Source organism: Pseudophryne corroboree, chromosome 2, assembly GCF_028390025.1.
Source record: "Pseudophryne corroboree isolate aPseCor3 chromosome 2, aPseCor3.hap2, whole genome shotgun sequence".
Taxonomy (NCBI): Eukaryota; Metazoa; Chordata; class Amphibia; order Anura; family Myobatrachidae; genus Pseudophryne; species Pseudophryne corroboree.
In genome coordinates this window covers 578,095,417-578,115,711 of record NC_086445.1, presented here as the reverse complement: position 1 = coordinate 578,115,711, position 20,295 = coordinate 578,095,417, and positions in this window count along the sequence as shown.

Below are 20,295 nucleotides of genomic sequence, written 5' to 3'. Positions count from 1 at the left end.
ATTCGTTCTTTTCCAGTCCTCTGGAATGGCACCTGTATTTAGTGACTGGTTAAATAATTCTGTTAATGGTGCCACAAGCACATCTTGTTAGCTCCTTTAGTATCCTTGGGTGTATCCTATCTGGCCCCATTGATTTATCCACTTTTAGTTTTGAAAGTTCTGTTAGGACCTTCTCCTCAGTAAATGTACTTTCATCTACCTTAGTTTTATGAATATCCTTGCAACTTAACTGTGGCCTCTTCCCTTCTCCTTCTGTAGTAAATACTGAGCAAAAATAATTATTTAGGTGATCTGCTATTGCCTTGTCTCCCTTCAAATTCTCACTCTCTGTCTTAAGTCTTATTATTCCTCCATTTGATTTTCTCCTTTCATTTATATACTTAAAAAAAGTTTTGCCCCCTTTATCTACTGACTGGGCCCTTTTCTCCTCAGCTTCTGCCTTTGCACGTCTGATCACTTTCTTAGCATCCTTCCGTCTGTCAAGATACACCTCTTTGTCATTATTATTTTGAGTCTGTTTGTATTTCCTAAAAGCCATCTTTTTTGCTTTCACACTAGTTGATACTTCTTTTGTGAACCACACTGGCTTCCTTTTCCTGGTGCTTTTCCTAACCCTTTTGATACAAAGGTCTGTTCAGTCTAGTGCTGGATAAAAAGTAAACAAGGAACACTGAGGGAAGGTGGTCACTGAGGCTATCTGTATTATATGGCGGTCACTGATGTTCTCTGTTGTAAATGGCAGTCGGTAATGCTCTATATATTGTATGGTGGTCATTGATGCTCTCTGTATTATTTGGTGGTTACTGATGGGATACGGTCATTAGGTCGACGCAGCTTAGGTCGACAGTCATTAGGTCGACCACTGAAGGTCGACATGCATTAGGTCAACATGGTCATTAGGTCGACATGGCCATTAGATCGACATGTACTAGGTCGACAGGTCAAAGGTAGACATGAGTTTTTCAAAATGTTTTCATTTTTTGGATTTTTCCATACTTGACGATCCACGTGGACTACGATTGGAATGGTATCCTGTGCCAAGCGAAGCAGTACCAGAGCGAGGCTCCTTCCCTGAAGCATGGCAAGTGAAGCGAGCCATGCGAGGGGACACGGTGCACTAATTGGGGTTCACCATCACTTTATGAAGAAAATGACACCAAAAAAGTCCAAAAACACATGTTGACCTTTTCACCTGTCGACCTAGTACATGTCGACCTAATGCCCATGTCGACCAAGTACATGTCAACCTAATGCCCATTTCACCCTTCAGTGGTCGACCTAATGACTGTCGACCTAAGTTGAGTTGACCCAACGACCCGTACCCGTCACTGATGACCTCTATATTTTATGGTAGTCAGTTATATTCTGTGTATTGCATGGTGGTCACTGATACACTCTATTATATGGCGGTCGCTGATGCTTTCTGTATAATAAGGTGGTCAGTGATGCTCTCTCTGTATTATATGTCAGTAGCTGATGTACTCTGTCTTTTATTTTGGCAAATTTGATGTTCAGTACATTATGTGGCAGCCCCTGTGGAGTTCTTTGCATAACATGGTGGTCACTGATGCTATTTGTACTGGGATAGCCTGTGGTGGGTGAGGCAGTGCAGTACAGGCAGCGATACTTACTGAGTCCTGAGTCAGTGGAGTCTGCATGGTTCATTTAAAATTGAACACCCATAGACTATCAGAGGATTAGATACTCCCTTAAAAATCTACAGTGGTATGAGACTAGGTTGATGATGGGAGTTCCCCCTATAATACTCAATGAGTAGACTTTTAGGGTTACTTTGGCCCCCTCAGACTTTGGACTCCTATTTGTGTTAGAAGGAAACTTACAATTATTGGTTGGATCAAATGATGGTTTCAACTGATTTCTCAAGATGTGAATGGAATATGTACATGGGGAATGTTCACCTCTATAATCATCTGTAATGCTGTGGACCAATCATCTGTAATGCTGTGGACCAATGTAGACATAGACATGCACTTCTATATGTACTGTTCTATTGCAAACCACTGTACTTGATGTGTGTAGCGTGATGTGATGCCTTAATGAAAAGTTTATTTTAAAAAAAAATGAAGAGCCGCCTTCACTATGGAATAAATATAGCAAGCGTTGGAAACTTAATTTAATAGGTTTTATGGGTTTAAAGGAGAAAGTCAGATTCCTTTTATCACCACACTGGGGTTGATGCAGCGTTAAACTCAAGACATACGCTATTATACTTGTATTTTGTTAATGGATTAAAATGTGGATATTCATCCACGGCAGAGCTGTATGTATCTGTGGTCACATCTGCCTATCCTTGCACTTGGTTTCATAGCCATCATTATGAGCATGCATTTGAACCAAACGTATACTTAGAGTTAGAGATCCACCAGAAAACATGCTCACACTAAACTTGGCCTACCGTACATGCAGCCTCCCTGTTACTTCTACCATTCTGTTACACTCCTTTAGCAATAACTGGAAATGTGACTGTGTTCCGTATGACTCTAGGGCCAAATGCATCGCTTGGAAAGTGATAAAATGGAGAGTGAAAAAGTGCCAGCTCCTAATTGTCATTTTTCAAACACAGCCTGCGGATGTGTCGCGCTATAGAACATGTGCAGTGCGATAATATGCAGAATGCATTTGCAAAACGGACTTTTCAACTCCACATTGGTTCCTTTTACATTTCAAATACTCAATATGAATAATTTTTATTCTTGAGATTTGTTTTATCATTTGTCACCATGGTTTTCTCTATTAAGTTAATCAGTCAATTTTAGCTTTATTAAATACAATTATCGCTTTTCCAGTAAGATACTTCATATTTGCCTACTTAACCACAATGGTTTGTATATAGGCCCTCATTCCGAGTTGTTCGCTCACTAGCCGCTTTTCGCAGCAGTGCACACGCTAAGCCGCCGCCCTCTGGGAGTTAATCTTAGCTTAGCAGAATTGCGAACGAAGTATTCGCAATATTGCAAAAAGATTTTTCTGTGCAGTTTCTGAGTAGCTCGAGACTTACTCTTCCAGTGCGATCAGTTCAGTGCTTGTCGTTCCTGGTTTGACGTCACAAACACACCCAGCGTTCGCCCAGACACTCCCCCGTTTCTCCAGCCACTCCCGCGTTTTTCCCAGAAACGGTAGCGTTTTTTCACACACTCCCATAAAACGGCCAGTTTCCGCCCAGAAACACCCACTTCCTGTCAATCACACTCCGATCACCAGAACGATGAAAAAACCTCGTAATGCCGTGAGTAAAATACCAAACATCTTAGCAAATTTACTTGGCGCAGTCGCAGTGCGAACATTGCGCATGCGCAATTAGCGGAAAATCGCTGCGATGCGAAGAAAATTGCCGAGCGAACAACTCGGAATGAGGGCGATATTTCGAGCACTTTTGTTGTCACTAGTTACATTTTTCAACAGTATTTATTTCAAATCTTCCTCAAAATCTCCCATTTGAACTCTGCTCAGAAACATACAATGTGACGGCAGATAAGAACCACTTGGCCCATCTAGTCTGCCCATGTACACACATGCACATACAGTACTTACACATTGTGATTAATTTTTTTTTTTCTGGGGAGCCAATTAACCTACTTCTATTTGAGAGGACACTATCCCACTATATATCTGAGTTGATTTAATACAGCCTTTCCTAAAAATCAAGCTTTGGTGAACTCCCTTGCAAAATGTAAAAAAAATAATAAACAAGTCTTTCATTTAATATATTTGATTTCGATGCACTCCCATCATGACCAGATGGGAACTAATTGCCAGCCACACTGGCACACAAAGCCACCAGTCAAAATTTGTGTGCACACCCAAAGTTAAAACAGAATAATGATGTCACATAAAGCTCCACAATTCACTGGTTGTCTTACTATGGTTGCACTATTGACCCACTACAACTTATACAACTTAAGTTGATGCAACACTTAGTTAGGTTGGGAAGACTAAGGGGCATATTCATCATGTTAATTATCTGGCACCAGGCGGCACCCGATAATTAACATTCTGACTCGCCGCAAGCATCCACGCAATTCATTATTGCTCTGACGCAGAGAAAGCTGATGCGAACAGCTGATGTGAACATCAGGTATCTCAACTAATCTTTCAGTCAGTCAGACTGCACTAGTGTACATGCGTGAAACACGGTTCACCCAGGCGCACAAGCCCTCGGCATCCGGTGGAAGAAGAAGGACAGTGGAGGTGGGATCTAGTAGGATCCCTGATCATAAGCCAGACCTGCTTCCCATAGGCAAGCAGCAAGGGTGAGGAAGCATTCGCCTTCTGTAGATGGTGAATATTCCCACAGTCAAGCTCCGAAAAATGTTAATTTTCAGCCACTTTTGTAGAATTGAATTGATGATGAATGTGCCCCAAAGATAGATAGATTTTTATTAAAGAAAAATATTCCTTCTCTTGTCCTGTAATTAATACATGGTACACAACCACATAATGAAAATCCTGCCATTGCTCCCCGTGCTATACTGTATGACAGATATAGAGTTGTGTATACTGTATACAATTTGCTAAAACAGTACTTTGCACAAAATGTTTTGCAGTCCTGATATTTCCATACTGTACTTATTGAAATTAATAACTCCTTCTTTAAAGAGACCTTTTTTTTACAGATGGAAATAGTGTTTTTACACTGGCACAATCCCTGGACTTACCTTCCAGATTTTAGTTCAGCTAATTTCTACCACTGATGGCAGTAATTTGTCTAAACTGGTTAATAAAATTTGCTTTCTTCCTGCCAATTTATGTAGTGTATAAAATATACATCATACCCGTTTTTTAGGACTGTCCCGCTGTCCCACTCGCGGGCCGCAGTGTCCCGTGGTGGGGGGGAGCAGTTAGGAGGCTCCTGCACTATAGTGCCCTGAGGAAGCCTATGAGCGAAATGTGCATTGGCTAAGAGCTAGTGTGTCTAATGTGTAAAATACAAATGTAAATGTCCAATGAATTTATGTAATGTACCGTTTGATATAGTAATTACTATGCAGAGAAGTATAGCCAGTATATAGCACTGCACCAGACGAGCGGTTTAACGGCCCGTCTAGCGGCAGAGTACACAGTGACATTTGAAGTGAGATATCAGCAACGGCACTGTGGGTTACGCGGCAGTGGCTGCAACAACCTAATAACCTTATCACAGGTGTGCCGTGTACAGCCGAAGATTATACATTGGTATCTGAGAATACATATCCATCACGGCACTTTGGATCACACCACAGTGGCCATAAGAATTGAACGATAATATATGTCCCGTGTAACTGCAGGTTCCATTATGACACAGTGATATAAGTATCTATCATGGCAGTGTAAATGTGCTATTACGGCCTCAAGTACCCAGTAAACTAATAATTTCTGTGTTCTGTAGAGTTGCAGATTACACGGAGACACCCTGTCATTAGGATCTGTTACGGCAGGGTGTTCGAGTCACAGTGGCTATGAACATTAAAATAACACCTTAATACATGGTTATATAACATGATACTTCTGGCTATACCATATTGGATATTACACTAGAATTATCTTATTATATTTGAGGTCAGACGGCGTGAACCGCCCGCAGTCACAGAGTGACATTATAACTCCTATATCTGCCATAGCATGACAGCTACGGCAGCCATATCTATATAATACAGGGAACGGGCAGTCTCTTACAAAGTCATTATTAATACGAGACTGTATGTCCGGCACTATAATATAAGAGTTCTAGTTGACACATGTCTAATGTTTTTTTTGCTCACATCATATGTGAATAATTTAAAGTAGCAAAACTCATGTGTTTATTGTAAGCATTCTAATAATGCAGGCATAGTACTTTATATCCTATGGGTAGGATTACCTGCGATACCAGATAATATTTTGGAATACAGTAACCATCGTCTATTAAAGCTATCTGAAAGACAATATAAAATATTAAACGTTTGTACCTATTACTATATCTATCACTCTATCATGCTGTATTCTTGGATTATATTCTCTTGAAAGTCTCATTTTGATGTGATTACCCATAGATCTCTCTTAGCGAACATTTAACTTTAGCATAATATAGAGAGAGCAAAACGATCCATACATATTAGGACTATTTAATATCAATAACACATAATGAATATGACACATTACTAGCTTTGTTTTTAATCTTTATTCACTTTATTTTCATTCCTATTCACTTTCCTTACTATTTTTAATACTTCGCTTGACCTTGAATAAAGGACAATACAAGTCCGGTAAATCAATTTAATTATATATAAGATAAATAAACATACATTGTGGCATTCTGCCTAGAGTTGAGAAAATGACAGGGGTTTTAACGAATTTACAATAAAGAATGTATTTTAAAATTACATGTATATTGGGTTGTGTGCACCGCTTTAGTAACTGATTTCTCTTTTCTTTCCCCTCTCTTTGGGGAATTGACCCTACAAGTCTGCAGAGGTTCAAAGACCTGCTGGTGAGAAAATTGTCAACTCAAGCGGAACGTGACCTGTCAACAGCTCCTCCTTCACTTTCTCCCGCAACTGGGGCTGCGAGGAAAAGGATAAGATTTTCTAGCCCACCTGCTGGCGGTGATGCAGGGCAGCCAGGAGCAAGTGCTGACATCTGGTCCAGACTGAAGGACCTGCCAACCATTACTGACATATCTTCTGTCCCTGCATATGATTCTGTCACCATTGAAAGAATGGTGGAGGATTATATGAGTGACAACATCCAAGTAGACATGTCAGACAGTCCATACTGTCATACTGCATACTGTCATACTGCATACTGGCAGGAAAAAGAGGCAATTTGGATGCCCTTGCACAAGCTGGCTTTATTTTACCTAAATTGACCCCCACCCCTCCAGTGTGTACTCCGAAAGACTGTTTAGTGCAGCCGGTAACCTTGTCAGCAATCGGCGTAGGAGGTTACTTCCACAAAATGTGGAGAAGATGATGTTCATCAAAATGAATTATAAATTCCTCCGGGAAGACCTTTACCAGAAATTGACTCCAGAAAGTACACAGGGACCTGTGATGGTCGATTCCAGTGGGGACGAATTAATACTCTGTGAGGAGGAAGTACACACTGAAAGGGGTGAGGAATCGGAGGATGAGGTCGACATCTTGCCTCTGTAGGGCCAGTTTGTGCAACGAGAGATTGATTGCTTCTTTTTTGGTGGGGGCCCACAGAGCCGGCCATAGGCATAGGTAAACTGGGCAATTGCCTAGGGCATTTGATATGTCTAGGGGCATCATCAGCTTCTGCTGATTGAAATGATATGCGGCATGCCTATATTCTGTATGTAGCATTTCATATGCAGATACAGCCACAGTCTCACACAGTATATAGGCATGCAGCATATCAGTTTAATCAGCAGAAGCTGCTTGTGCATCCTAGCCACTTAGCAATGCAAATAAGATGCATTTTCATTAAAAAAAAGGTGCCCGACGTTAGCATTGATGCAAGATTTGTGAGGACACATCTGTATCCAAGCAGAGGTAGAGGTCACAGTGTTAGTGGAAGTGTGAGTGCTGTGTGCATGTGAGTGGGTTGGTTGTGCAGTAGTGTTCAGAATATGTGTAAGGATCATTATGTGTGTCATGTAAAAATGCTTTAATAATGTGCAACATATGTGAAAAGGGCCAGTATGTGTGTCATTATGTGTATAAGGGCATTAATAATGTGCGGCATATGTGTAACAGGGTACTACTGTATGTGTGTCATTATGTGTATAGGGGCACTAATAATGTGCAGCAAATGTGTAGGGGGCACTATGTGTGTCATTATGTGTATAAGGGCATTAATAATGTGCGGCATATGTGTAAGGGACATTATGTGTAAAAGGGCATTAATAAAGGTTGTTATAATGTGTAAGGTGCTTTATGTTTATAAGGACATTAATGTGTCTCATATGTGTAAGGGGCATTACTGTGTGGAATTGTGTATAAATGCATTACTAATGTGTGGCATTATGTGTATAAGGTGCTCTACTATGTGGCGTTGCATATAGAAAGTGCACTACTGTGTCATCTAATGTGAATAAAGAGCAATAAGGTGTGGTGTAATGTGAATAAGGAGCAATTCAGTGTGATGTAATGTGAATAAGGGGCTCTACTGTGAGGACTAACGTTTATAAGGTAAAGTGATACTACTGTGGGATGTAATATGAATTATGGACACAATCGCAAGATAGAATGTGAATAAAGTTGCAGCACTGTGTGGCGTAATTGGAATTGGGATTACTATTGTGTGGCCATGCCCCTTCCCAGCAAGAAGATACCCCTTTTTGGGCTGTGCGTCAAATGTGTGAACTGTTCCTATTTAAAATTATAGGGGGTACAAGGACTGCTATGGGTGAGGGGTGATGGTGCTGGGAAAGAGGTGCAAGGTCAGAAGCAGAACCAGCGGCGGTGCTAGGGGGCACCAGCCAAAATCTTGCCTAGGGCATCATATTGGTTAGGGCCGACTCTGGGGGCCCAAACAAACCAGTCATTTCAGGCACAGCTTTGTGGCAGACCCTGTCACCGAAATGATTGGTTTGTTAAAGTGTGCATGTCCTGTTTATACAACATAAAGGTGGGTGGGAGGACCCAAGGACAATTCCATCTTGCACCTCTTCTTCTTCTTTGCATCATGTGCTGTTTGGGGACTAGTTTTTTTCAAGTGCCATCCTGTATAAGTCCAGTCCAGTGGTGCTGTATTGTGCTGCATCAGTCCAGTGGTGGTGTCTTGTGCTGCATATTATTTACTCCAAATAAAAGGGTTATATACATTACTTATATTATTATCCAAATAATTTTTACAGGGTTTGCCCTGTAGAGGTGTAGGGGTACACTCGCCTGTGCTGCATATTATTAGAATAACTCCAAATAAAAGGGTTATTATTATCCAAATTAATTTTACAGGCTTTGCCATGTGTGTGTGTGTGTGGTTTAGGGGTACTGTCTCCTGTGCCACCAATATTGTGCGTGTATTACATCTGGGCAAATTCCAGCACGTCCCATGTCTGTTTGTGCCACGCACTTGTGTCGCTTAGCTTAGTCATACAGCTACCTCACTGCACCTCTTTTACTTCTTTGCATGATGTGCTGTTTGGGGACTAGTTTTTTTAAGTGCCATCCTGTCTGCAACTGCAGTGCCACTCCTAGATGGGCCAGCTGTTTGTGCTGCAAACTTGTGTCGCTTAGCTTAGTCGTACAGCTACCTCATTGCACCTCTTTTACTTCTTTGCATGATGTGCTGTTTGGGGCCTAGTTTTTTTAAGTGCCATCCTGTCTGCAACTGCAGTGCCACTCCTAGATGTGCCAGGTTTTTGTGCCGCACACTTGTGTCGCTTAGCTTAGTCATCCAGCCACCTCGGTGCAACCTTTTGGCTTAAAAACAATATTGTGAGGCATGAGGTGTTCGGAATAGACTGGAAATGAGTGGAAATGAATGTTATTGAGGTTAATAATACCCTAGGATCAAAATTACCCCCAAATTCTGTGATTTTAGCCTTTTTTATTTTTTTTCAAAAATCATCCAGATCCAAAACCAAAACACGAAAGGGTGATTTTGGCAAAACCAATCCAGATCCAACACACGAGGATGAAACCAGAACCAAAACACAAAACACGAAAAGTGCCCACCACACATCTCTAGTTATAAGGCACAATAGGGGTAATTCCAAGTTGATCGCAGTAGGAATTTTGTTAGCAGTTGGGCAAAACCATGGGGGTCATTCCGAGTTGTTCACTCGTTGCCGATTTTCGCTATATTGCGATTAGTCGCTTACTGCGCATGCGCAAGGTTCGCAGAGTGCATGCGCTTAGTTATTTTACACAAAAGTTAGGTGTTTTACTCACGGCATAACAAGGAATTTTCATCGTTCTGGTGATCGTAGTGTGACTGACAGGAAGTGGGTGTTTCTGGGCGGAAACTGGCCATTTTCTGGGCGTGTGCGAAAAAACGCTGGCGTTTCTGGGAAAAACACGGGAGTGTCTGAAGAAACGGGGGAGTGTCTGGGCGAACGCTGGGTGTGTTTGTGATGTCAAACCAGGAACGAAACTGACTGAACTGATCGCAATGGCTGAGTAAGTCTGGAGCTACTCAGAAACTGCTAAGAAATTTCTATTCGCAATTCTGCTAATCTTTCGGTCGCAATTCTGCTAAGCTAAGATACACTCCCAGAGGGCGGTGGCTTAGCGTGTGCAATGCTGCTAAAAGCAGCTAGCGAGCGAACAACTCGGAATGAGGGGCCATGTGCACTGCAGGGGAGGCAGATTTAACATGTGCAGTGAGAGTTAGATTTGGGTGTGGTGTGTTCAATCTGCAATCTAATTTGCAGTGTAAAAATAAAGCAGCCAGTATTTACCCTGCACAGAAACAAAATAACCCACCCAAATCTAACTCTTTCTGCACATGTTATATCTGCCTCCCCTGCAGTGCACATGGTTTTGCCCAACTGCTAAAAAAATTCCTGCTGTGATCAACTTGAAATTACCCCCAATGATCCTTATGGCTACATGTATTTAAAATAAGATATCTCATGGCCACTAACAGTATATGGAAGCCCTTTTTAAACACAATACATAAACAATTCCTGAAAAATATCAGTGTCGTTTCTTCAGCAAGTAGATCTTACTAACTTTGGGGCTCATTTACATATGGATGGAGTAATTTTCATGACACGCCTCTCAGATGTAGCAGTACGTGTCTGTGCTTATAGGTGTTACTTTCACAATCTCCTTGAAATGCTTTTTCAAAAGTAGGAAAGTATGGATACTGTACACCATAGCCCTCATTCCGAGTTGTTCGCTCGCTAGCTGCTTTTAGTAGCAGTGCACACGCTAGGCCGCCGCCCCTTGGGAGTGTATCTTAGCTTAGCAGAATTGTGAACGAAAGATTAGCAGAATTGCTAATAAATAATTCTTAGCAGTTTCTGAGTAGCTCCAGACCTACTCACGAATTGCGATCAGCTCAGTCCGTTTAGTTCCTGGTTTGACGTCACAAACACGCCCTGCGTTTGGCCAGCCACTCCCCCATTTCTCCAGGCACTCCCGCGTTTTTCCCTGACACGCCTGCGTTTTTAGCAAACGCCGGGAAAACGCTGAGTTGCCGCCCAGAAACGCCCCTTTCCTGTTAATCATTTACCGAACAGCAGTGCGACTGAAAAGTGCCGCAGAAGCCACAGCAAAACAGCTAAGTTTTGTGTTAAATAACTAAGCGCGTAAGCCCTGCGTGCCTTGCGCATGCGCAATTTGCAACTAATCGCAGCATAGCGAAAATCGGCAACAAGCGAACAACTCGGAATGACCCCCCATGTTCTGAACTTTTACCAAATATTCAATAAATACAGTACAAAAACACAATTTGAAATAATACATTTAGCTCTCACTAATCACTGTGTCACTCCCCTCTAGTGTTTTCAAACCTTTGCTGCTGCTTTCTGGCACACTCTGTAGTACAAAGAGATGAGTCAAATGATTTCTCTTCCGCAAGAAGTCTCTCTGGTTATTGCCCTTCCCAATGTCCTGGTAGCCGCTGTCAGGGGCAAACGCAGGATTTAGAGAGGGGGAGGGGGTTCTGTGGGTGGGTGTGTATGTATATATGTGCATGTATGTGTAATATATATATATATATATATATATACAGTGTATATATATATATATATATACACACACATATTATACATATATATGGAGGCAGAAGGCACTCATAGAGACTGGTAAACCATAGAAAATCAGCACAGGACGCTGTAGCTGTTTGTCGACGTTTCAGAGTCTACAGTAACTCTGAAACGTTGTCAAACAGCTACCGCATCCTGTGCTGATTTTCTATGGTTTACCAGACTCTGTGAGTGCCGTCCTCCCTCCGTACATATTATCTGATTCTGCAGTACTAGTAAGGAGTGCCATTCATCATTTGCAGATATATATATATATATCTATATATCTATATATATAGATATATATAGATATATATATAGATATATATATATAGTCCCGGCACTCCATCCATATATACATACATAAATAAATGCCCAGGTGCCCTCCTAAGTCGACAGAGTCGGCTAGAATACAGTTCAGATATGCGGGTGGCACTCTCGGGACTTAATGTGTAGCAAAATAAATCCAGTAGACAGCGGTGTTTACTCCAACGTTTCAGTTTATTTTCAACCGTTTCCATATAAAAAAAACAACCATACATGTTCTTACCTTTATAGGGTAACACCCAGTGATCTCTGACGTCATCGGGAGCGGACGGCGTTTGCAGGGACAGCTGCATGGAGATCACTGGATGTTATCCTATAAAGGTAAGAACATGTATGGTTTGAGAATAGTAAGCACCGCCGTCTACTGGATTTATTTTGCTGTAGATTAAGGGGGTCATTCCGAGTTGTTCGCTCGTTGCCGATTTTCGCAACGGAGCGATTAAGGCGAAAATGCGCATGCGCATGGTACGCAGTGCGCATGCGCTAAGTATTTTAGCACAAAACTTAGTAGATTTACTCACGTCCGAACAAAGAATTTCCATCGTTGAAGTGATCGGAGTGTGATTGACAGGAAGTGGGTGTTTCTGGGCGGAAACTGACCGTTTTCTGGGAGTGTGCGGAAAAACGCAGGCGTGCCAGGATAAAATGCGGGAGTGTCTGGAGAAACAGGGGAGTGGCTGGCCGAACGCAGGGCGTGTTTGTGACGTCAAACCAGGAACTAAATGGGCTGAGCTGATCGCAGTGTAGTCTCGAGCTACTCAGAAACTGCTAAGAATTTTCTATTCGCAATTCTGCAAATTTTTCGTTCGCAATTCTGCTAAACTGAGATACACTCCCAGAGGGCGGCGGCCTAGCGTGTGCAATGCTGCTAAAATCTGCTAGCGAGCGAACAACTCGGAATGACCCCCTAAGTCCCGATAGTGCCACTAGCATATCTGAACTGTATATGTGTGTGTATATATATATATATATATATATATATATACATATAATACATATATAACACACATATATACATACACAAACACACACATATAAACAAACACACATACATAAATACATACATACATACACAAGCACAAACACAAACCCACATACATTCTGTACATACCATACAAATACATATATGAACAAAGATTTCAAACTTACATATATACAGTGGACTGGGAGCAGAGGGGCAGACATGCGAGGACAGACGGCGCTCCTACCCTGGGACATTCGGTGACTGTAAGCAGAGAGCTGCAGACTTAGCTCTCTGTGGCTGCTGCAGATCCTCACCCACAATCGCAGTTATGTTTTTTTGCTGAGACGGTGACACAGCTGTCTCCGTCTCAAAAAGAAAATTAGGCTCATGGGGGGGGGGGGGTTCCAGGTACTCGGAAACCCCCCTGTGTGTGCCACTGGCTGTAGTGCAGTGTCCTGCTGTTCAAACAAGTGTAACTTCGGACAAATAAAGACCACAAGCTCATCCTAGTGCTATAAAATCTACATTAAGGGGGTAATTCAGACAGAATCGCTGCTGTGCGCGTCGCACGGGTACTAAGCGGATCGCCGCTCAGCGATGGGTTTATGCGACGAATCCATTTGCACAGGCGATCACAAGGAGATTGACAGGAAGAAGGCATTTGTGGGTGGCAACTGACCATTTTCAGGGAGTGTCTGAAAAAATGCTGACATGTCCATGCGTTTGCAGGGTGGGTGTCTGACATCAATCCCGGACAGGCTGATGTAATCGCAGCGACTGAGTAAGTCCTGGGCTGCACAGAGACTGCACAAAATGTGTTTGTACAGCTCTGCTACACATGTGTTTGCACACTTGCACAGCTAAAATATCCTCCTTCTGTAGGCGGTGACTATCTGATCGCAGCAGTGCAAAAATCGCTGCCCAGCGATCAGGTCTGAATTAGGCCCAAAGACCATAAAGTCCACAGCATTTCCAGAATGCACACGTACATACATTAAGGCAACAATATGCCCACCTTAGTAAATTTACCCCATAGAGGCTGGGACCAGCCTTTAGCAACACCTCTATGGTACAGGGAGTATGGGAAAATGAAGATAATATACAGTATAGTGTGATCATTTTGAGGAACATTTATTACAAACACATAATTAATTATACATTTAATTCAGAAAGTGGAGCTTATCTGAACAGGAGAATGAGATAGCAGTCCCTGATGGAGCCAACCAACTGGAGAACCAGCAAGAAAAACCTCAATGCGTTTTGTTCCATTTTTATGTTCTGGAGGATAACCTAGACAACTGGGTCAGTGCTTCTCCAAAAAACTTCAGGTATTGTCAGGAGTTCCAGGTATGCAGTGGTTAGTACCTACCAAAAGTGGCCAAAGAAAGAAGTGATCTATTGACAGGCTTATAGATGCCCAAGATTCATTGATTTACTTGAGGAGCAAAGACTAGCCCATCTGGCCTGATCACACAGAAGAGCTACTGTAGCCCAAATTGCTAAAAAAGTTAATTCTGGCTATGATAGAAAGGTGTCAGAATACACAGTGTGAGGATACCGGGCAGTTGTGCAAGTAGAGAAAATGTCTTACAGGTACTGTGTGCGCCCCTGACCAAAAAATGGGTGTGGCCAAATGCCACATGGGGCGTGGCCGATGAAAATGGGGGTGTGATACACATATGGGGGCAGATACACATATGACCCCAATAGTGCCAGGTACACGTTGCCCAACAGTGCCAGATATACATTGCCCCACACTGCCAGATACACATTGCCCCACACTGCCAGATACACATTGCCCCACAGTGCCAGATACACATTGCCCCACAGTGCCAAATACACAAATGCCCCCAGAGTGCCAGATATACATTGTCTCACAGTGCCAGATACACATTGCCCCACGGTGCCAGATACACATTGCCCCCAGTGCCAGATACAGAAATGCCCCCAGTGCCAGATACACATGTCCCCACAGTGCCAGATACACATTGCCCCACAGTGCCAGATACACATGTCCCCCCAGTGCCAGATATGCCCCCAGTGCCAGATACAGAAATGCCCCCCAGTGCCAGATATGCCCCAAATGCCAGATACAGAGATGCCCCCAGTGCCAGATACACATGTCCACACAGTGCCCCCCCCCCCCCCTTCCTCTGCTGCTTACTGCGCTGCTGCTGTCCTGTGTGTTAGGGTAGGAGAGTGCAGCATGCGCCTCTCCTGCCCCTCAGTCTCCGGCAGCAGTGCGCGTGTCTACCTTCAGTTAGGTGCCGATCCGTGAGCCAATCAAAGCTTGCGGTTCGGCAGCCAATCAGGAGCCTTGGATGCCAGGCCATGAGCCCTGATTGGCTCATGGGCCAGTGCTGAATTGAAGGTAGACACTGAGGGGCAGGAGAGGCGCACGCTGCACTCTCCTCCCCTCAAGTAGCAGCGGCACGGTGAGCAGCAGCGGAGGGAGGGAGGGAGTGAGCATCGGCCCGGTGGCGGTGGGTACGGCGTACCCATGGCTAAATTCTTAAGGGTACACCGTACCCACCCACTTGCACTGCTGATACCGGGTGACCTGGGTATCCTGGGGTTCAGGGATCACACAGTGAAGCGGGTTACAATGAAAACAAGGTGAGATTATTCAGAGAGACCCGGAAATCCAGTGAACAGCAGGCAGGATTATACTAATAAAGTCCAGCAAAATCCTTACCAGCTGCTCTATGGGCCTAATTCAGATCTGTTCGCTCGCTAGCTAATTTTTGCAGTGCTGCGATCAGATAGACGCCGTCTGTAGGGGAGTGTATTTTAGCTTTGCAAGTGTGCGAACGCATGTGCAGCCGAGCAGTACAAAAACAGTTTGTGCAGTTTCTGAGTAGCTCTGTCCTTACTCAGCCGCTGGGATCACTTCAGCCTATTCGAGCCCGAAATTGACGTCAGACACCTGCCCTGCAAACGCCTCGACACTTCTGAGTTTTTCCAAACACTCCCAGAAAACGGTCAGTTGCAACCCCCAAACGCCCTCTTTCTGTCAATCACCTTGCGTTCGGCTGTGCGAATGGATTCTTCGCTAGAACCAGTGCAATCCGTGATGCACCTGCGCATTGTGGTGCATACGCATGTGCAGTAGTTACCTAATCGATGTGCAGCGAAAAACGCTAGCGAGCGAACAGATCTGAATTAGGCACCATATCTCTTCAGGTCCACGGCAACAATGACAGCTGTAGCAGGGCACACAAAGTGGATGATCATTGATCACACTGAGAGGGGACGACACCCCAACCTCCAGTGAGTCTAGCTATGCACCTTCACCTCCACACAACACAGTCTCTTTCTCCCAGCAACTTCCTGACTCCCACAATTCCCCCTTGCTGGTTCTTTCTATCTCCTCCTTTCTGATTGGTGGATTGTGTTGTCAGTCTTTCCAGAGGGGAAGGAGTAGGGCTTTTCGAAAAGGAACACTCCCTTGCTGTCTGCTTCTGGCAGACTACCTGTGTGTGACTTCTGCAGACTGAGGGCATCAATTTTAGAACACTGAACTCGGGCCATAAGGTTAACTCTTTCCTTTTTAACATGATGGCAAGTCCTAGAAATCCCTTTCCCTTGCCTCCTCACATACCGCCCCATTCTTAAATCGAGGAGACAGGCATGGTCCCAATGTCGGACTCCTTACTGTCGTCTCGGCCCAAAGGTCTGCAAAGTTTGGCATTTGTGTCATCCAGGTAGACTTGTGCAAAGTCTTAACACCCCTCCAGTAGGTCATTCACCATTCGCTGGAACGTGGCAGGGGTGTTCTTCATCCCGAAAGGCATGGTAGTACACTCAAAGAGTCCTATAGGCGTGATGAAGGCAGAACGCTCCTGGGATCTGCAAGTAACCCTTTCTTAAGTCCAGCATTGAGACGAACTTGGCTCCTCCAATCCAGTTCAGTAGCTTGTCAACATGGGGCATAGGGTAGTCATCAGTTGTGGTTACTTCATTCAATTTGCGATAGTCCATGCAAAACCATGTAGTCCCATCTTTCTTGGGAACTAACATGACCCAGCAGCCCATGGGCTTTTAGATGGCACAATGACCCCCAAAGCTAGCATCTCCTTGATTTCAGTCTTTACCTATCTGATTACATCTGGGGTCATTCGGTAAGCGACTTGTTGGATGAGATTACTGCTCCCAGTGTCCACATGGTGAGTGGTCAGGTGAGTTCGACCAGGTTGACAAGAAAACTGGGCTTGTTAAGCCTCTAAGATCCTCTGCATCTCTTGCTGCTGAGCCGTATTCGATTGTTGTCCCACCTGGACCGTTTCTACTCCCTTATTCTCTTTAGCACCTCCCAAAAAATCAGGCAATAGATCAGTTTCTGGTGTCTTCATCGGAGGGCAACATACTATCATGGCCGCTACTTGACAATCTCTATAAGCTTTGAGTCGATTTATATGGAAGGTGCTTAGGCACTTTCCTCCCTTATCCAGGGTGATCAAATAATTCCCCGTCTGGTGCGCCTTATCACTGTATACGGTCCATCCCAGGTGGCTTGCAATTTGTTTCTCCGCACTGGGATAAGCACCATGACCTTTTGCCCTGGATTCAACTCGTGGTCTTAAGCATGGGCGTCGTACCATTCCTTTTGTTTCTCTTGTGATTCCTGGAGATGCTCTTGGGTTAACTGTAGCGATCTTCTCATCTGATTCCGCATGTTCTCTACATATTGTAAAATGGGCTGCTGGTGTTCTTGAAAAGTTCCCTCCCAACTCTCTTTGACCAGGTCTAGAGGCCCCTGCATTTTCTGTCTGTACAAAAGTTAAAACGGAGAATATCCGGTAGATGCCTTTGGTACTTCCCGATAAGCAAATAGAAGCTGTTGCAGGGCTCTCTCCCAGTCCCTCCCCTCGGACTGTACATAAGCTTGTAGGAGTCTTTTCAGTGTTCCATTAAATCATTCACGTAGTCCATTGGTCTGAGGATGATAAGGGGTGGTCCGAATTGAGGCCCTTGATCTGTGACAACTTCCTGTGGATTTCCGACCTGACTGAATATGTCTGTCAGTGCTTGCGTAACATGTTCCGTGTCAATAGATGACAGAGCCATGGCTTCAGGGTAACAAGTAGCAAAGTCTACCAGTGTTAAGATGTACTTCTTGGCCAAATTACTGGGAATAGCTAATGGTCCTACTAGGTCAATAGCAGCATGGGCAAAAGGGCTACCTTATAATAGGTAATGGGTGCAGAAAAGCTTTCTGTTGGGGCTTCCCCAGTCTCTGACAGGTATCACAGGTGTCCCGATACTGCTTAATGTCTCTAGAAATCCGTAGCCAGAAGAAATTCCGCAACAGTCGGGCCAATGTTTTATGGGTGCCAAAATGGCCAGCTGTAGGGATGTCATGAGCAAGAGCTAGTAATTGTGCTCTGAATTGTGTAGATACCACCAACTGTTTAGTAGGCATGATTGCTTCCTGTCCGGGCCGAGGAACGATCACTCGGTACAGTAATTCCTCTTCCCACACTATCTTGCTTCCATCAGCTGTTTCCAACCCAAGGTCGGCTTTGCTCCTCAATTTATTTAGGGAGGGGTCAGTCTGTTGGGCCTGTCGGAACTTACTCTGGACCACCGCCCCCAAGTCTATCTCTAACGTACTGGATAATGGACTGGAGTCACTCACTGTTGCTGTCTGGGTAGGTTGGTTCTGGTCCATATCTGTTGCCTGGGTTACTGCTCTTTGTGTTTGTTTTCTGGTCACCACCTGGATGAAGCACATCACCAGTCCTTGTCCCAGATCATTCCCAAGGATTACCTTGGCTGACCACCACAATTCCTTGATCAGCTCCCCAGTCCAGATGTATCTTGGTGACAGGGATACCGGTCTGTTGTCCCATGGCAGTTGCAATTCGCACATACTGTCTAGTAATCACCTGGGAGGTGGGAATCAGGTCTGGCTCAAACAACGTGAGTGAGGCCCCAGAATTTTATAGGCCCTGTACCTGCTGGTTCTACACTATCACAGTCTGTAGGTGCCCTTGCATATTTCAGAGAGTCTCCTTCTCCTCCCCCAGAACCAAGTCCACAATATACACCCCATCCATCATCCCATCCATATCTGACTGGACGACCTCCTCACCATAATCCTCCATGTGGTAATATACCACAGAGACTGGAGCTGGTCTAGGCCCAGGGAGTGGCCCTCTTGTGCATGGACAGTCCCTAAGCAAGTGCCCTGGTTGCTTGCAATGGAAACACTTCCAAGGTTCTGGGTTAGCTACTCCAAATCTGAGTGGCTGAAAAGTGATGTGTTTGAAAGGGCCTCCTTTATTACTATATTTGACTTGTGGTTCTTTGTCAGGGAGCTTCTACACTCATGGGGTTCTTGTACCACCTGCTGCATTGAAGACTCTCCATTGGGGATGATTGGCTATATATTCATCAGCCCATTCCACAGCTTGCTCAGGTGTACTGGGCTTCCTGTCTGCAACCAACTCCCGTACCTCTGGTGCCATCTTAATCATTAGCTGTTCTACCACGATTAGGTTGACAATCTGTTCCACAGTGAAGGCCTGTCTTCCTTCAAGACATTTTCCACAGGCTTGCCGTAGCTGACTAGCAAAATCTTGGTAAGAATCCATCCCACCTTTATTCAGTGTCCTGAATTTGAGACGATAAGATTCTACAGTGATGTGGAACTTAGCTAGCAATGTCTTCTTTATACAGTCTTAGACTCCACATTCCTGGGGGGTTAGGGCCCGATAGGCTTCCAGAGCCCTCCAAGTGAGACTTGGTCCTAAGTACTTTGGCCAGTCAGCTGGCTCTATTCCATGAGATTTTCAAAGATCTGAAGGAGTATCAATGCCTGTTTCATTTTCACGAAATGTGGGAATATCCTTAAATCCCAAGCGTTGCCTCTCTTGTTCAAATCTTTGGGGTGACTCAGGAATTCCACTGCCAACAGGAATTTGTACTCCTAATATAGCTTGGATCACTCCAGCTCTCTCCTGTGGTGTCGCATCTTCACCTAGCGCCCCCAGCCAGCTCTGCAGTATGGCAGGAGTGGCAGTGGTTGACTCTGGTAACTTACTGAATGAAGTGCTTCCGCTGCCTGTTGGTCCCTCTTCATCAACAGTCAGGTGGTCAGGATCCTCTGGGTGCACCTGATCCCACTCCAACAACCGCAGTACCAGAGTTTCCTAGGTCTCAGTCCCATCATAAGCAATACCCTTCATCCTGCAAAATCCTTGTAGGTGAGGTTTCCGAGTAAAAAATGTCCTGCTTTCTCATTGCATTTTCCCCTTGACCGCTGGCCACAACTCCTGGCTGTCTCTCCATGCTGATATTCTGTGGTATTAGCCTTGCTTCTACTCACTCCCTGGAACACTGCAGGAACTGTGTGATATCC